The sequence below is a fragment of the Astatotilapia calliptera genome, chromosome 5 (assembly GCF_964374335.1).
Source record: "Astatotilapia calliptera chromosome 5, fAstCal68.1, whole genome shotgun sequence".
NCBI lineage: Eukaryota > Metazoa > Chordata > Actinopteri > Cichliformes > Cichlidae > Astatotilapia > Astatotilapia calliptera.
In genome coordinates, this window is record NC_137426.1 from 38,163,309 (window position 1) to 38,178,808 (window position 15,500).

The following is a 15,500-nucleotide window of genomic DNA, read 5'->3' on the forward strand; positions in this document are numbered from 1 at the left end:
TGCCCTGCGCTCTTCCTTCTGACTATGCTGTCTGTGTTGAGCGCTCAGTGGATCTGCGCTCGACAGTGCAGCCTAGGCGGAGTAGTCGAACGCAGATTCACTGAGCGCTCCACACAGACAGCATCGTCAGAAGGAAAGTTGATAAAATAAATTACAAATGTTGTATTGTTCGATACATATGCTTACCGAACCGAAAGCACTGTATTGAACGGTTCAATATCGATACGAATATCGTTGCACCCCTACGGTTTACCTCTGTCAAACATCTGGCAGACAGTCTTAACAGTTTTTACCTGCGTTTTGAGAATCTCGACTGTTCTAGGCAGACCAGCACACTGAGGGAAAAGACTATCTGTCATGGTCCTGCGGCCATGACTCAGTGACTTTGTGTTTGTGTTCCTTATTGTTATTATTCTCTTTATTATTCTTGGGCTGTTTTGGGATGGTTTGTGTTTTGGGATTTTAGATACTGGGTTTTGGGTTTGTGCTCCCTCTATTGGTCCCTGGTGTTAGTGTTCCCCTGTCTCGTCAGGTTAATCAGGTCCAGCTGTGTCTCCCACCTGTGTGTGATTTCCCAGTGTCTCTTTGTGTACTTTAGTGTGTGTTTTCCTCTGCTCCTCGTCGCGTCGTCTGTGTTCATACCTGGTGTAATCCCCTGCGTGCTCTCCCTGCTGTTCTCCCTTCATGCTCAGGTTTGCTATTTCTTTGTGTAGTTTCTCCCAGTTAGTTCATCCTTAGTTCTGTTTTACCATCCCCACTTTATATTTGATATTATCAATAAATCACCCTCACACCTGAATAAGTGCTGCGTTTTGAGTCCTCCTTCCACTCTCCACACGGCCGCTGCCCCGGACCGTGACACTATCACTCCCCATTTATTTTATATTAATGAGAGGGGGGTAGCTAATCTCTTTAGACACACTAAAAGCAAGAGTCCTGGACCTGACAATGTCTGTGGACAGGTACTGAGAACTTGTGCTGATCAGTTGAGTGGGATTTTTCATCACATTTTCTCACTTTCTTTAGAGCTACAGACTGTACCTAAGATTTGGAAACATGCTGTCATTGTTCCTGTTGCTAAGGGCAGTTCTCCTAAGGCACTGAATGATTTTAGGCCTGTGGCTCTGACTTCTTTAGTGATGAAGTCATTTGAGAAGATAATTAAAAAGGAGATTTTAATGCATGTTGAACACCATCTTGACCCCTTCCAATTCACCTGTAGAGCAGGGAGAGGTGTGGAGGATGCTGTTGTCTCACTCCTGCATCTCTTGTATAAGCATCTTGAGGCCGCCCACACCCATGCAAGATTATTATTTGCTGACTTTCCATCGGTATTCAATACAATTCAACCCTCTTACTTGCTGACAGGCTTTACAATCATTTTAAGCTTGACACTAGTCTGGTCGGCTGGGTGACAGACTTTCTGATCAATAGGTCACAATGTGTGAGGGTGAGTCATGTGATTCCTGATGTGCTCTCCTCCTCTACTTGATCACGATACAGTGATCGTCAGTCACTGACTGACTCGTCCCCCAGATGATGTGGATTAGTGTGATCAGTCCTTCCTTTCACTAAATGTTTCAAAAACTAAAAACATGATTATTGATTTTAGGAAGTCATGTTATAGCTCATCACCTACTATCATTCAAACTGCTGAAATCGGGATTGCTGAGAGTTACAAATATCTAGGTGTCCTGCTTCATGCCCTGGAGGACGGGGCTGTGGCCCCCCCACACCCTCTAGCAGATCATTACATGAAGGAACCTTTTAAAAAACAAAAAACAAGCGCGTCCATGCTCACAGGTGTACACACGGGTGATCACACCCACAAACTACACCCTTTTTGGCTCCTACCTCAAAGCACACTGTGTTCTGTTGATCTTATGTGCTGCACAATAATGTTTAACATTTAGTATTTACTGTCATATTCCCATATATCATTGTGATGTTGTTTATTCTATTACTCTTGTTCTCTTCTGCTTGTTTTCTTTTTTCTTTCTCAACAGGTGACCCAGGTGATCGATATATGCATTTTTTTTTCTTTTTTTCTTCTTTTTTTTCTTTCTCTGCTCATTCTGTTGGTTTTTGTCTTTTGCCCTTCTCCCCCGTCCCTCTTCTCAGCTGTTTCTCTTTCCCTCTTTCTTTCTCCCCTTCTTTCCCCCAGTCAAGTCTGTCCCGTATTCAGTAAGTGAAAATAAAATAAACAATAAAAGGTGAATCAAATGGACCATTACGGCAAGGCTGGGATGGTCAATTTGGTAAAGTAAATCCGTTGGGCATCTTTCTTTGCCTTTAGACAACAATTCTGATGGCAAAAGAGCCAAACGGGACAGGCAAAAAAAATAAAAATAAAATAAAATATCTAGGTGTGGTACTTGATCATAAACTGTTTTGAATCTCATGCTGATGCCACTATTAAAAAAGTTCAACCAAGACTGTTCATTTTAAGGAAAATGAAATCTTTTAATGTCTCATCTGAGATGTTGTCGTTGTTTTATAGACGTTTTATCGAATCTGTGATGTCTTTTTGTATCGCTGCCTGGTTTGGTAACCTGACAGTGAAGAATAAGAATCAGTTGGGTCTTTTGAAAAAACTGCTAGCAAAATTTCAGGGAGCTGGCAAGATGGACTTTTGGCCATTTACAATAAAAATGTGCTTAGAAAGGCTCATTCTATTGTTAATTGTTGGAACCATCCACTTCACAGTGAGTTTGAGTTGGTACAGTGAGTAACTCTGAGGAAGACCAAAAGACTCCAGGTGTCTTTTATCCCTACTGCATCCTGTCTCCTAAATGGCATATAACCGTTCTGGGATTTTCTATTACTATTATTGTCATTTTATATTATTGTTTTGCTTACTTTTATCCTGTTGCTAAACTAATTTCCCTTTTGGGACAATAAAGAATTTGATTTGAATTGAATTGAATGTCATGTGACACTCCCACAAACAAAATCACAGTTTAGTAACACAGCAACTCAGTGTGCTTACTGGAAAATAACAGTATCTAATTACTTTATTTTTGCAATAGTAATCCCTTACTTTACTCATTACTTGAAAAAACTAATCAGATTACGCGTTATTGCCCATCTCTGATGGTGAAATACTGTGCAAATATACACCAGTACAAATGCACACCCACATTTGTACTGGTGCATAGCAGATGTATTTGAGCTGGATACCCGGAACCTTATTTTTTCCTCTATCACACTGCCTCAGCTCACAGTGCCAGAAGTCAATAAAGCTCAAAAGAACAGGCACTTTGGCCCAGCCTCTGTGTCCAAGTACACAAAAGTTCCTCTTCAGAAGAAAAATAGACAACACTGGTTCCTGTCATACATCACAAGGGGCATTTAGGGGAATTGCAGAGTGTTTCCTCAAGCTTAATTAAAATGCACAGCCCCTTCCTGTGCTCCTGTATTTAACCTTGACTTGCTCACTTCTCACTTGGCTTGATAAAAAGAATATCAGGGTGCTCAAACGTGCAGGGAAGTACACACACAGACGCAGACAATGTATGTATGCTAGGACCATCCAAGCCAGGCCTTACAGTGGCCATAAGTTCATTAGCATCCCTTACATCTGCCTCTAATACTCTCAGTGCTTAAGAACATTCACCAGCACACAAACATACACGCACATGTGTGTGTGTGTGTCTGTGCATGAAGCTGATTTGTTGTAGAAGCTGGCATCCTGCAGCCTGCTGGTGACACTCTGGGTGTTTATGTGTGAGACGGGGGGTAAACACAGAGTTATTTGTTGCACAAGCCAAATTTATAACACAATGACACAAAGCAATAACATGATTGCAACACAACTCAAAATACTGATTGCAATCAAATATGCAATTCATTAAAAATGACTCTCCGACGATTTATGGTTAGATTTATGGTTTCAAAGGTCATCCTTAGAAAGACAAAGAAAGACAGAAAGAAAGTCCTTTAACAAACGCATTTATTCAAATCACAATTCAATAATGCAAACACTCACAAAGTCAAAGGAAAAGTCACAAAAACACCACACACTTCGATGAACGTGTAGTTATCAAAACAAATACAATAATAATAATAATAATAATAATAATAATAATAATACTCTACAAATGCAAAACAAGTGCACCATCCTTCCTCAATGAACATAAAAATTTCGAATACACCACAAATCTGTAAACATCTGTAGATTACAAGTAACTCTATAAAAAGCATGCTCCACTTTCAATCTCGATGCGACTAACCCCTTAAAACTAAGTGCTGCATCATTCCTACCCTGTCGAAGCACTTTATTCTTCCTTGTTTTCCAAATTGCTAACTCAGCCATTCCAAGAAGGAAATTAATTAAGACATGAGTCTTCTTTTTCAAAGCTCTGTACTTAAGACTAAAAACAAAAACAGCCATAGAAAAACGCTCACCGAGGGCTTCAACCCATTCCTGCAATAAACTAAACAGGCTTTTTAACCTCACACAGGACAAAAACAAGTGTTCCAGCGACTCCTGTTTTTCACAAAAAAAAAAAAAAGCACCCCTTGTAGTCGGGTCAAAGTGAGCTCTGTGTCTGTTCATAGCTATCAATCCATGTATAATCCTACACTGGAGGTCACCAACCTGTTTCTCAACAGGTGGGTTATACAGGACCCTCCATCTGCCCTTCGGGGCAAGGTCTGAATCAAAAATCTGTGTCCACCTTGACTCCCTGACCCCTGCTAGAGAGCACAAGTTCAGCACCTGGACACAACTTTGATACAAGTGCTTCTTCCCACATGAACTGAGAATACCCAACAGTTTAGCAGTCCATTCTCCTCATGCCAGCCATCAAAAGCTGATGCAGCTGAAAGTACTGGAAATACGTACTCATATTCATTATGCCACTGGTCCGCTAGATCGCAGTTTTCAGCAAATACTTTCAGTGACACGGGTAAGGACTCCCAGACCTCTTCCAGGATCCTCTTTAAGATTCTGGTGGACTTAATGTTAGTGAGATCGAATATCCTTCCTATCGATAGTCTTGCGAGGTGACCCAGTTTCAAAATCCCAGCTTGAATGAACTTGGTCCTTATTGTAGGTAATGACAGCAAACAATCCCATACAAAAAAGTCATTGTGAAACAATGGTTCCTCAAAAAGCCACAGGCCAGGTCTAGGTCAGGATCACAGAAAATCATCAGCGTTTTCCAAGCATCCAACACTGAATGATAAAAAGGTGGTAAACCCATCATATCAAGCTCTGCTGTTTTAAGCAAAAACAGATGCTTATCCAGTCCAGGATATCCAGCTTTCTGGAGAAGCAGCCGAGCCAAGAGAAGCCATCAGTAGCTACGTCCATAAAGCATCTTAACTCATTCACTGCCATTGACGTCTATAGCCGTCAATTGCAGTGAATGAGTCAATGGGTTTAACTCATTCACTGCCAATGGCTGGCAGTGAATGAGTTAAGAGTGATTTGTAACCTGAAGGCAGTGGTCATGATAGCCATTATATCCACAAGTCCTTGACCTCCCTCTGACATGGGAAGAAAGAGAACAGATGCAGATAATGAAACTAGATTCAGTGATCCGAATCGTTGGAATTCTCTGGTCTTCATGTGGTTTGTCTCAACAGACAATACAAATGCCACTATATAAAGTGGAGCAATAAGCACAGCGTGTTGGCTGTCCAGAGTTCTGGACAGTCAGTTGCCCAGAGTGTGTACAGAGTGTAATTTATTTTCTCAGCATTTCTCAAATGTTTTTAAATACAGCTTCATCTTTGAACTAAAACTCAGCTTGAAACCATGGCTTTCACTTGAACACCCAAAACAACCTCCAAAGAAAGGAAGACAGGCACTCATCAGCCCTGGTGGCCTAATGGATAAGGCACTGGCCTCCTAAGCCAGGGATTGTGGATTCGAGTCCCATTTAGGGTGCAGTCCAGCAGCGGAAGCATGCTGGGCGCATAACCAAGAGGTCGATAGATCGAAACCATCCTCTGCTATGTTTTTTGGATGGCCAGATTCTCTGAACTGTGTCCAATAACAGATGACAGTCAGGACCTGCTCCCCAAAAACATAGACCATGAACCCTGTAGTACAAGCGCCGAGTGAGTCAGTCGAATACTATAACGGCCCCCGATCACCGAGGGCGACTCCCTATCTGTACGTAGCAAAGCACAGAGGCTTCCAACTCCAGTCCTCGAGAGCTACTTTTCTTTAGCTTTTAGATGCATCCTTGCTGGAACACAGCTGAATCAAATGAATGGCGGGTTATCAGGCCTTTGCCAAACTTGATGCCATGCTGAAAAGGTAATTCAAGCATTTGATTCAGCTGTGTTTGAGCACATCACATGTGCTCCTTCTACTCCCCCTCTTTTAATGGAACTAGATTCAGTGATTAAAATTGTTGGTACTCTCTGGTATTTTTTTTTATTTTTTTGTACATCTGTCTATATATTTCTCATAACAAACATAGTATATATATTTTGAGCTCTATTTTGGTTTCCTGTGTTTTATTCACACACTCAGGCTCCATAGTCGAAACTACTTCTGATTGCTCATTTTCTATGAAGCTGCAGTCAGGCGCCTGGTCCTTTACCGGGTTACAATGTGGTTTCACAAGTGTCAACAGACAACATAAATGGCCCCAAATAAAGCCAATGCTGCCCAGACCAGAAAAAATCCACAATGAAACACTGAACATCTTTAACCAGCCTAGCAGGTGGAACCAACACCACAAGCTTGTGCCACAGGGACGAGGCAAACAGATTACTGGCATTCGGAGCCCTACGCCTATATCACAGCTGGGGTAGCAACCATGTCCAATTAGACAACTTTGACTTAACTTCTTCCCATATGCCCTCCCACTTCTTTTTCTGAAATTTTTCATTACCTATAAAAAGTCCCAGTGTCTTAATACCATTCCTTCCTCAGCACAAATTTCCTGGCAGGGTTGGACTGTTCTCTATGCATCATTTACCCACCAATAAGGCCTCGCTTTTGTCCCAGTTAACTTTGGCCAAAAAAGCCTTTTCATACATAGTTAAACTTTCACTCAGTTCATTCACATCATGTTGATTACTAATAAAGATATTAACATCATCAGCATAAGCAGAAACAACTACCGAAGAACTGTGACCCATACCCGGTAGGGTAAGACCTTTTAATTTTGCTCTCAATCTAAATAAAAGAGGTTCAGTTGCTAAACAATACAGCTGACCTGAAATGGGACAACCCTGCCTAATGAACTGATACAGGGTTACTCAACCCACCTGCCACCTTCACTACACAACTAGCATAGGCATAAAGTAATTTCACCCAAGAAAGAAAAACATTTCCCACACCAAATGCTTGCAAGGTTGAAAAAAGAAAAGTATGATCTACAAGATCAAAAACCTTCTCCTGATCAATAGAGATAATCCCCACGTTTAGGTCATACTGTATGTCTCACAGACAGCAAAAACATCTCTCATAAGAAATAAGTTGTCTAACATAGATCTGTCTGGAACACAGTATGACTGATCCACTGGAAATGGGGAGGTCAATAAAATTTTTCAGTCTATTGGATAACACCTTTGAAAGAATGTTATAGTCTGTACATAAAAGAGTGACTGGTCTCCAGATTTTGTAACAAGGCAAGGTCCCCCTTTATAGGCAGCAGAGAGAGTACGCCCTGCTGGAAGTGTACCCCTAACAAAGGAATCATTAAATACATCCAGAAGATCGTTCCCCAATTCATTCCAGAAATGTTTAAAAACCATCTATTCCTGGAGATCTCCCAGATGCCATCTGTGTAACCGCCAGTGTAAGCTCCTCCAATGTCAAGTCCGTGTTTAGTTTCCTGATCCTCTGAAGTAAGTTGAGGAAGCCCTTGAAGAAGTTCTGCTACCACTGCTTCATAACAGGTATCTTTCGAAAAGAGATTATCATAAAACTCCATTGCAAGTCTTCTCATCTCAGCTGGATCTGTTGTAACTTGGTCGTTTGGCAGACGAAGGCAGACCATCTGCCTCTCCCGTGCGACTTGACTTCTCCAAATTAAAAAAGAATGTTGTTGGTGCATCCATGTCCCTAAGCTTTGTAAACCGAGCACAAATTAGAGCCCCTTTAACCCTCTCCTGAAGAAGAATACGTAACTCCATCCTTTTCTGATACAATAAATCCTGCTGATTATTCTGACTAACAGAAACACACTCCAAGTCTGTTATTTCCTGTTCCAGTTGCCAAATCACCCTCCTAATGTTGTCAGTGGATTTACACTGTATAAGTATATTGCTGGCAGAAACTCCTGATTTTAGCTTTCCCTACCTCCCACCACCAAATCAGAGATTGAAACTCATGCTTCTTTGATCTCCAGAAAGCCCAAAACAATTTAAAATTTTCACAAAAATTAAACAGTTTAGTGTTAAAATGCCAAAAAGATATCTGTGTCCCTGTAAAAGTAAGAACCAAATCCATTAAAATCATGTGGTGATCTGTAAACCCACAATTCACGACATGAGTGCTACAAGATCTGGAACTGGACCTTGATTCCCCGCCTCTGAACCCGCCCTGAACACACACCTGTGGCTCATTCACACTGATCCTGGCAGACTACTTAAGATGGCAAGAGAGGCTGCTTCCTCGCTGGATTGTCACATTACCTAGCGTCAGCCTAGCCTTTGGAAGTATTCCTTGTGATCACCTAGAGTTTCCTCCTAACATTGTTTTTCTCTGTGTACAGGACTTCTAGATTCCCTGCCCATCTTCCCTGCCGTCTGGATTTCTGTGGATGTGTGTGAGTGAGCGTGAGCATTTTGGAGTGGACATTCAGAGTGAGTTGTGGATTAAGTTGAAGATGTACCCCGCCTTGGACCTTCCCCTCGGACCCACTCCACCCCTGGAGCCCCGTGTTATCTGTCTCAACTGTATATATGTAGATATTCTCACTTGGCGCCACACTGTAAATAAACCCTCACCTTCTCTCTAAACTTCAGTCCTGCGAGTGAGTCCTCTGCCTAATAATCTGTGACAGTTTGATTTATATTCAAAGAGGCCACCTTTAGATTTTCCATATTCAGAGAAGGTAGAAAAGCAGCGAAGAAGAAAAAGTATATAAGAAACACAGAGTGATGGCTGACCATCTTGTGATTAATAAAGATTTTACTTTTTCCTCAAATGAGTTTTACCCGCTCTTTTCCCCTGTCTTAAATTAGTAACATGGTTACTTAAACGATATCACTTCTTCTCGTCCAGGAGATCCACACCAACAACTTTCTGTATTGTCGTCACAAACTGAATAAACTTGTCAACGTCAGGAAAATAGTCCGTTACCTTCTCTCGTGCTCTCGGCGAAGGCAGTCGCACTTTTCTCCTCTCCTCCTCTCCCTTAGCTTCCCTGCTTAGCCTCTTATGTCCTTGTCTAGTCTTGTGTTTTTTGTATTACTTTTCCCTGGAACACTCTCACAGTCTGTTCTCTAAAACCTAAAAGAGGAATTATGGATTTGATCAACTGGTCCCTAAATGCAATTGACACCCTTTTCTCAACGAGAAGTCTGGGCTCAGGTGAGCCTGACTGCTGAAGATATCTACCTATTCAGAACCATGATAACAGGGTTATTGCTGATTGAGGCTGGCTTGGCCCTGGCTTATCGGAGAATTAAGAAAGCAGAACCGGCTGTTCAAACCCCCACAAGGCTGCCTGCTGGGATTGAAACAATGGGACGAGGCGTGAGTTTCTCAAAAGGGGCTCATTGAGTGCAGCACGGATAAGATCTTGGAGAAGCTTACGGCTGCCGTGAATACTCAGAACAAGACCTCTGAGTGCAAACTCGATCACATCTTGGAGAAGCTCACTGCGCTCGTGAGTTCTCAGAATCGGCTCTTTGAGCACAAGAATGACAACATCACGGAACGTAAGTTTGGATAACATCATGGAGAAGCTCATGGCTCTTGTTAAGGTTCACATAATTGAGGAAGGAGAGTACAAACAACCAGGTCCAGAAGATCTTGGTCAAACAACTGATTTTAATGAATACACGCATGGGAAGACCATTCTGTATGCAGACCGGAATTGATCTTCGACTTAATCAAAGCATACACAGATTTTTATACCATCAGGGTTTGAATTAATGACGCCCCTTCATACGTCACAGACAGAATATATACATACGTCAAATCAAAACCACTTTTAACACAGTTTAAAGGAACGTTGTCTTCTATCTTCATGGCCGGTACATCCTGTCACTGCTGGATGCTCTCTTGTCATCTTGACACATCAGCAGCAGTTCTGCGACAAACTGCTCTTTTGCAACCCCAAGCAAAACATGATTAAACTTCCACCTATAAATGATTCTCTCTAACTGAGTGTGTGTGTGTGTGTGTGTGTGTGTGTGTGTGTGTGTGTGTGTGTGTGTGTGTGTGTGTGTCGTCCTCAAATGCTCTCTCATCTCACCCGTTGCACTTCTGACCTTTTACCAGACCAGAGGCTCATCCTTATGTGTAATAACCTAACTGAAACTATATGTACTATGTTGAATAAATGTTTTAATCAAGAACCTCTACTAAGAGCTTAGTAAAAGAATATAAAAGTATAACAGACAATTTGAATAAGCTAGTAATTCAAATAGCCTCGTCTAACCTGCTCCTCAGAATAACTTAGACTCTGCTTTCACTTCTGCAAACTCTCTGGAACTTCCTGTCAACTGCAACTTAGTCTTTCTGAAAGACACACACACTGTTTAAACCTCTGAATGCAATATCAATGCTGCAGATTATATTAGTAATGCAATGGTAATGATGATGATTATTTACCAATAGCAGTAAAATAATTTCCCTGCTCCACACTCTCCAACGGGAGATTGAGAGACCAGTGTTGGACTGTTGGAACAGCTTTGAAATTAATATGAGTTGTTTGCGCTAAAGTAAAAACCACCATCACTTCTTGCGGAGACCCCTTCGGCGCCAGCTGCGGTCTCAAGGCTGGAGCTGAACAACAACACCCTGATAATGACTGTGTTTAGACTGTTCTTCCCATTCTATGCAAGGCCACCTGGGTTGGCTGGAAGACTGTTTACTTAGCCTGGCAGGGAGGAGGACACTGTCTCAACTGAACTCTGGACACACACACACACACACACAGACATATATACACATGCAGATGTACACTCATCCCCCCTCCCCCTCCAAATGCTCTCGACGCTTATTCCCCTCTGATACTGACAGTGGATCAAGGAGGGGACACATCCGGACCGGATGTGTCTACATTGGCTGTCTCTCACCCTTTACCCACCCCTGTTGCTTGTCATGTGTTTCTTTGGTGTATTAAGAGTTTTTTCATGTGCTGAGGTGCTTTTTTCTGTTTTCAAACTGATCTCCCTGTTGGAGCTCAGTCTGGGGGGAGTTATTTTTTTCTCCTTATCTTTCCTCATGTTGTGCTTTTTCCATGTTATACCCCTCTGACCGGAAGGGTAAGATGGCGCTGGTACGGCTGGCAGCCTTAACCCAATTTCCCTTGGGATGAATAAAGTATGTTCAATCAATCAATCAATCAATCAATCAAACTGATCTCCCATAACTGTCGTCCAAGAATGAGTTAATTTCTTCTAAAGAGTACAAATTTTCAGTTTGGGAAACACTTTCTGCAACAGAGAAACAATCAGAATCCGATTCATAATCGCACTCCATGTTTGCCACACTGTCACCATGGCAACCAACCTGCATCGTAGATTCTCCCTCTACCTTTCTCCCCAATCCAACCTGTTCAGTTTCTTCCACAGTCTCACAATCATCTTGTGAGTTTTCCTGACTCATTTGGGACCCCATTATAGCCACTGAAACTAGCCCGCCTTTGCTGTCAGTACTCTTGCTGACAGGGACTAGAAAGAGAGAGCAGATTTCTCCTGTTTTGGCTTCCCTTCATTGGCTTCCTGTTAAATCCAAAATTGAATTCAAAATCCTGCTCCTTACATACAAGGTCTTAAATAATCAGGCCCCATCTTATCTTAATGACCTTGTAGTACCATATCACCCTATTAGAGCACTTCGCTCTCGCTCTGCAGGCCTACTTGTTGTTCCTAGAGTATTTAAAAGTAGAATGGGAGGCAGAGCCTTCAGTTTTCAGGCCCCTCTTCTGTGGAACCAGCTTCCAGTTTGGATTCGGGAGACAGACACTATCTCTACTTTTAAGATTAGGCTTCAAACTTTCCTTTTTGCTAAAGCATATAGTTAGGGCTGGACCAGGTGACCCTGAATCCTCCCTTAGTTATGCTGCAATAGACATAGGCTGCCGGGGGATTCCCATGATGCATTGAGTTTTTCCTTTCCAGTCACCTTTCTCACTCACTATGTATTAATAGACCTCTCTGCATTGAATCATATCTGTTATTAACCTCTGTCTCTCTTCCACAGCATGTCTTTATCCTGTCTTCCTTCTCTCACCCCAACCAATCACAGCAGATGGCCCCGCCCCTCCCTGAGCCTGGTTCTGCTGGAGGTTTCTTCCTGTTAAAAGGGAGTTTTTCTTTCCCACTGTTGCCAAAGTGCTTGCTCATAGGGGGTCATATGATTGTTGGGTTTTTCTATGTATCTATGAAGCGCCTTGAGGCGACTTATGTTGTGATTTGGCGCTATATAAATAAAATTGAATTGAATTGAATTGAATTGCCACTAGGCTGAGGCAAACCCTCCAACTCAGAGCTACAAGTGCCAGCTGACGTCTGTTGCACCTCCAACCCCGGCCCTCAACTCCACTTTCTTCACAACAGACTCACCGACAGACTCACTGGCACCCACCACCAAAAACCAACATTCACAGACTCGTCATTTTACCTCTCACCTGGCAAAGCAAGAAGGTCAGAACACACAGATTAAAAAAACATTCAAACAACTTCCAATTGCAAAGGTGCACGGGATTATAAGGCACATTAAGCGAAACAAAGCAGTCAGATAAATCAAACTTTATTAAACTCATTCTTCTTGCATCCTCCACTTCTGTACCATTGATTCATTAATGTTGAATTCTCTAGCAGCTGCTCTATTCCCATGTTGTTGCAGTATATTAATGACTAACCTCGTATTGTGGATGGATTATCTCAGTTGTTCTCCTGACTGAAGTTTGGTCCGTTTACAGTATCCTGCCATGCGATTGCATTTGTCTCTAACCATGAGGAACCTTAACGTTAACTTTTATAAGTGGAAAAGTGTTAGTGTTCGTCCTCCAGCTTCACTGTTTATGTTATGCTAACATAGCTGTGTCGCTAGCGATCACGTAGCACATAATTATATACCAGCTAGCCCAACTTCAGTAACCCTACAAACGTCACTGCTGTTTAGTTTCCTGTCTTCATTTATGTTGGAAGTGAAAGCAGAGCTGTACGTTTGAATTTTCTCAGAAATCTCTCAGTCAGAACATGCTATATCATGTTTAGGTAACTAGCGAAACTAGCGAGCTAACTTCCGCTAGCTTCCTGCTAACTTCTAACTCCTTAAATGTAATAAATTTTGTTTTCATGGATGCCTGGATGTTAAACTTCATAGTTACACCTGGTAAAGCAGCAATGCTGATCGTTTTATTAAAGATGAAAGAATTTAGACAGTTTTTAACTCTCAGTGATGCTGCAGTGTTCGTTTGAACTCAGGGATACGGAGTTTAGGACCCAGATTACTCCCAGATTTAAGAGCATCTTAGTCCGACAATAACGACGGCCGCTTGCATGTTCTGCAAAAAAATGTGCTTTGTCGTGTATCTGACGGACAAAAACCAAACCAGTTCCACATCACTGAAGTTGCACCATTTGTACAAACCAATTCTGGTTCATCTGTTTCACTCAACAATCGGCCATGTGCGTATGAAAACAAAGGCACTGCGCATGCGCATTTTACTCATATTCTATCGCGATATTTCATTTTCCTATCGTTGCCTAACATTATACCGGTATTACCGTGAACGGTATAATATGGCCCAGCCCTTCTCAGTAGCCATTGTTAGATCAAACAACCCAGTTCAGCCTTGCACTAGTGCAAATGTGGCTTAATTGAAAGTCAACTTTAACTGTCAGATTTTTAATCTCAGTATGCTTTGAAAAGGAAATCAGCCTATAGTTGTGTTGGCCTGACACACTTTTCTTGGCCCTGCTGCTGCAATGCACGCAACTGTATACTGGAAAAGTACTACAGCTTATTTTTGGAGATATATGGTATACCCTCCCACCATCAGGTAAAAGGACCCAGAGGATCAGGGCCTCCTCTGCAAAGTGCTTCATCAACTTCTTCCCACAAGCTATGAGAATCGTACATACCTTACAAACAACTATCATTCCCCTGTCAGCTTTAACACATAGGTCAACTCAACCTTCATTTCCTTAAGTCTGCATGGATGTGACATAGACCGCACTGAAGAGACTCTATTCCTTAAGGAAATCATCTCGATACCCAACATCTAGGTTGACAGCGAAACAACTAGTAGCTCAGTGTTTCAACAATTGGAAGAAGAAACTGGTATCACAACTGTAGATCAACAAGGTACAACACAAATGCTACTGCAAGGCGGAAAAGGACAACAAGTCAGACAGCAGTGATCAGTGAGATGCTTGACTACAGCCACAAGGAGCAGCACCCTCCATGAGAAGGAGACTAAAGGGTATAATCAAGGTAGGACGGAGGGAAGTTTGCCAACTATTGAATCTGCATAAATGTGTGATGAAGAAGATACCTAGGAAATACAGCAAGCTGCCCATACCTCATGCCTTGGAAACAGCTAAACAGCCTTGGCTAGCTACTTGAAAAGGTATAATAACAGGAACAATAACCAACTGTACTCCATGGACAGTGCACAGTGGCAGGGGAACAATATGAGATAGCACCACCAAGGCTGAAGACGGACCATTACTGGGAGAACATATGGGAGAAGAATGCAACCCATAACAACAATGCTCAGTGGCTAGTCAATCTCAGAGCAGACCACAGGAACCTCTCTGACCAGGGTCCAGTAACCGTCACAGTGGCGGACATCCAAGAAAGGGTCTCCAATATGAAGAGTTGGACAGTACCAGCCCCCAACATGATTCACACCTACTGGCTGATGAAGCATCCCACATAGCAGACAGGTCTGACCCAGATCTGGTGTCAAGCCGGCACTGCCAGCTGACTTCTGGCATGGTAAGTGGCATGTCATCCAGATATAGGCAAGGCCTGCTGTAGATGGCACTGTCTATGTAATGGCATGCCACATCTGGCCCGATTATGGTTTGGTTTATGTGGCCCAGGTTCATAGAAAACAGGTCTGGCCCGATTCCGACATCAAGCTGGCACTTCTGACTGACTGGTGTCATAGCGGGGTGTATGTCAACCAGATGTGAGCCAGGTCTGGCAACGATGGCACTATTTATGTTCCTATTTATCTATTTTAGTTAGAAGATCCAAATGCCATGTTGCAATACTATACTGCTATGGTAGCCAACAATTCAAATGCAGTTTTGACAGGTTTGTGAGTGTACACTTTATCCAAAACCTAGTGAGGGTTTACACATGCTTTCCACTGGGTGGCTGTACCTCAGGAGGT

General features: G+C 42.4%; 1 protein-coding gene and 1 non-coding gene across 3 annotated transcripts in view; one reads left to right on the forward strand and one right to left on the reverse strand.

The window, feature by feature from the left end:
* Positions 1 to 15,500, reverse strand: part of LOC113023072 (receptor-type tyrosine-protein phosphatase gamma-like) — a 358,096-nt gene that overhangs the window by 257,092 nt on the left and 85,504 nt on the right. The gene's annotated exons all lie outside the window — the stretch shown is intronic.
* Positions 5,824 to 5,896, forward strand: trnar-ccu (transfer RNA arginine (anticodon CCU)). Its single transcript has one exon. It is a non-coding gene; the product is annotated as a tRNA-Arg (tRNA).